Raw genomic sequence first — 3,787 nt, 5'->3', positions numbered from 1 at the left:
CAGTTCACCTGAGTTATGTGTTATGTGAGTCCACATACTAACCATCAAACTGAAACCATCAAACCAACCATCAAACTGAAAGGAGAAACAAACAAACAAAAACAAATGTACATTTTATTTTAAAATACAAAACAGAGCCTCTGATCTTTTTTGATCATGTTTTAATGCTGAGGATTAAGATGGATAAAAAAAAATCTATTTTAAGAGTTGGTCTGTTTTTATGCATGTTGGAATGACACACATCATAGAAAACGAGCTATAGAAACAAAAAATTGTACAAATAAAAGTAAAAATATTTTAAAATGTTTTCTTACTGCCCAATGCCCAATTCAAAACAACATGTGGCGCCACCTTGTGACAGAAAATAAAATCGGCAGCTTTGAAGACTATAAAAATATTTTCAGAGTAAATGAAAGTGCAGGTTTTTCTTCTGGTTTTACTTCATGTAGTTTTGGTCAGTCAGTGTAATAATCAGGATCACGAACAGGATTACATCCATCAGACTGTAGATTTTCCTTCTTCTAGCTGTACTGACTGACCTTTGACCTCATGTGTTGATGACTCTTCACCTCTGTCTCCTCTCACAGGGAGAAGATGATCTGCAGGATCCTGCTGCTCATCATCCTCACCTCATGTGTCTCTGGTTAGTTTACAGCTTCACTTTATGAACTCCAAATAAAGCTCAACAACAGATTTGTTCCAGTTCTCAGTGTGTCTGCTCCTCTCTTTCCCTCTCTGTCTCCTCAACAGGATCATTTGTAGTCAATGTGACACAGACCTCCTATCAGGCAGAGGAGAACCACAACATCACTGGAGTGGACGTTCACCACCAAACCTGACAGATCCTGGATCTACATCTTCATCATCTGTTACCTGATAAATGCTGATAAAAATTCAGTCCTGTATCGTGTTCATGAAGGTGTTGAGGTGTCAGAGTCTCAGGATGCAAAGTTTTCAGGACGAGTCCAGAGTGACAAAGACGCCCTCAGAGAAGGACGAATCAGACTTCAGCTGTCCAGACTCAGGACTGATGACTCGGGTCTGTACAGATGTGATGTGCAGACAAATTATGGCAGCAGCTTTCAAGATTGTAAACTCAGTGTTACTGGTAAGTTGATGTCATAAAATTTTAAAACTGAGTGTCATATTTTAGTTAAACTTTAGGATAATAAACTTTGGGGAATAGATTTTATGAACTTTCGGGATAAAAGAATATTTTCTGTCCTTTCCTGCAGCTGCTGATGAGCCCAAACATCAAACTCCAACAGTGAACCCACAGACAGAGAGTCGAGGAAGGATCGGCCTCTATGCTGCACTCACACTGACAGCAGCTGCTGCAGCTCTGCTCATCACACTGAGTTTAAAAAGCAAAGTCCTGAGACTTTAGCTGTGGATGCTGGTAGTTACAATGTGCAGTTTTCTAATTTTCCTAATGTTACTGTTTATAAAGTGAACATATTGTAAATAAATCTTTATTTATATGATAGAAGTTTTGACTCTTCTGTGTGTGTATCTGTTATGTTTTAACCTGTTTGTCTTAATGTATAGCACTTTGGTGTACCTTTGGTTTTAAATGTGCTATATAAATAAAGCTGTATTGTATTGTATGAGTGTTTTTATCACAGAGCCAGAAAATCTATGAGAGTAACACAAAGTATAATCTAATAAATAATATTGATACTATGAATCCACAAGGCTCATCAAAGGCAGCAAGAGAGTTTAACCATCATTTAAAATGAATCAAACACTTCAATCTAAAAACTCAGAACGAACTGAAGTGAAGATTAAAATGATTTTATGTTCCTCAAAACCAAATGAAGAATTTTTCTGATAAAACATTCAAAGCTGTAACATAACATTAAAACATTTCCAGCTGGTTTTGATGTTATGTGGTGGATTTTTGTGTGACATGTATACCTATGTAACTATATACACTATATATCTATCTGCACTGAACATATATATTTTAACTTTCATGTGGTTTATTAAGGTGGTACAGTAACAGGGCAGTTAATGCTGGGGAGAGTTCTCCTGAATAACTCACTCTCCAGCTCCAGGAACTAACTCCCCTCTAATACACACTCAACGTCTTTCATGCAGCACAACCAAAACAGTAACATTGTAACAGAGATACTGAACACATCACGATAAAATCACCTTAAGGATCATATGATATAACACACACACACACGCGCGAACACACACAGTCACTAGGAACCTACACTGAAGTGTTTTTATATATGAGAATCACTATGTTAATCATGAAACCTATGTAGTTATAAGATTGTATATTATAAGATTGTGCCACTTGCTGTGTAAGATTTGATAATTAGGATTAATGTGTGATGTTTGACCGTGTCATGACCTTTTGTAAAAAGCCAAAGCCAAACTGTAGTCAGAGTCCTGACTGCCCTTTGGCCAAGACCTTGGCCGCTACCTGACCCCTGCAGCTGTGTTTGGACGGGTGGGAAAGTTACCCAGCTGCAGGGGGCGGGGATACTGGTCCCTATATATTAGGGGACCAGAGGACACCCCAGCACTTTTTTCCCCTCTGCTGTTTCTCTCTGTCCGTCTCTGTGTTGCTCTGCTGTCTGTGCTTTAGGCTGTATATGGAAAAGTAACTATTGCGTTACTTTAAAAAATGTTTAAATATGTAAAACAACTTGGATCCAGTCTTAATCAAAGTTACCAAAATAATAAAAAATAAATACTAAACATACTTGAACATACTAAAACATATATGCAACTCTCTGTTATAAAACTAAATATATAATTGAAGTAAATAGGCACTTTACAGAGGGAACTAACAGTAAACATTAATATATATGTATACAAACTATTCTAACATTACTGTGATAATATGACAACACCAATCAGATAATAATAAAAACAAATAAGTATTAAATTAAATTGTGCTTTTTAAGCAATGTAGTGCAAATTAAATGAGCCAAACTGTAACAGCTTTAGAGAATTCTGGCTAAACAAGTATTTTCCTCCATGCAAAAGTAAATAGTTGAGGTGATTTCAATTTAATACTGAAAAAGTACACTGTATAATAAAACTAAAACATTTTTATAAGGTATAAAACTGTAAACAGGTAATACAAAGTGTCAACTCCATGGCCATTTACAATCTATAAATATGTTCCTCTTTGGAGAGAAGACGAGCTTTCCCAGGCTAAACAGTCTTTCTACTGGGGCACTGGATGGCGTGGCTGCATTGTATCTGAGTGAAATATTCTTTATCAGTGCATATCTATTCAGAGAGTCCATTCCATGTGATCCTGATTTGAAATAATCTATGACTTGACTTTGTGCAGTAGCAGAGGTGTTGTCCTCATCTTCAAAGGAAAAAAAGTCATCCTCTGTGGCTGAGTCTGTGCTAAGTTGGCATGTTGGTGTGCTGTACCTGCTCGTTGGTCTTTGTCAAGGACAATTTTCCGGCACTCTGCCAACAGACTTGCCTTGGCCTTGTCCTTCCTTTCCTGTGTCCGCAGCCAACGTAGTTTGAACTTGGCCAGAGTCACAGCAGCCAAGAGAGCATCTCCACTTTTTTTTTAAACATCAATGTCTCCAGTGTGGGTAGGAGTATCCCATATAAAGTGTGGTCTTCTCCCTGAACAATGTCCAGGGCCACTGTAAGTGGCCTCATGACAGTGCAGTACTCCCTGATGAACCGATGTTCCCGCTCGGTCATGGCTGTCAACCCAAACTTGGAGAAGATGGTGTTCAGCTCAAGCAGAGAAATCTCACAGATTCGAGCCAAGGAATCATAAAACGAATTCCAT

The 3,787-nt window shown here is 37.9% G+C and overlaps 1 long non-coding RNA gene across 1 annotated transcript; it reads left to right on the top strand.

Annotated features, from left to right (window-relative positions):
* The first annotated feature begins 594 nt into the window (after window positions 1-594).
* On the top strand, window positions 595-1,893 carry LOC120438212. The gene is made up of 3 exons (XR_005611724.1): window positions 595-643; window positions 751-1,108; window positions 1,236-1,893. It is a non-coding gene; the product is annotated as an uncharacterized LOC120438212 (long non-coding RNA).
* Window positions 1,894-3,787: the final 1,894 nt, after the last annotated feature.

This window comes from Oreochromis aureus, linkage group 3, assembly GCF_013358895.1.
Source record: "Oreochromis aureus strain Israel breed Guangdong linkage group 3, ZZ_aureus, whole genome shotgun sequence".
NCBI classification, from domain to species: Eukaryota; Metazoa; Chordata; class Actinopteri; order Cichliformes; family Cichlidae; genus Oreochromis; species Oreochromis aureus.
Note: the sequence above shows the minus strand (reverse complement) of the source record. Positions and strands in the feature narration are given on the sequence as shown.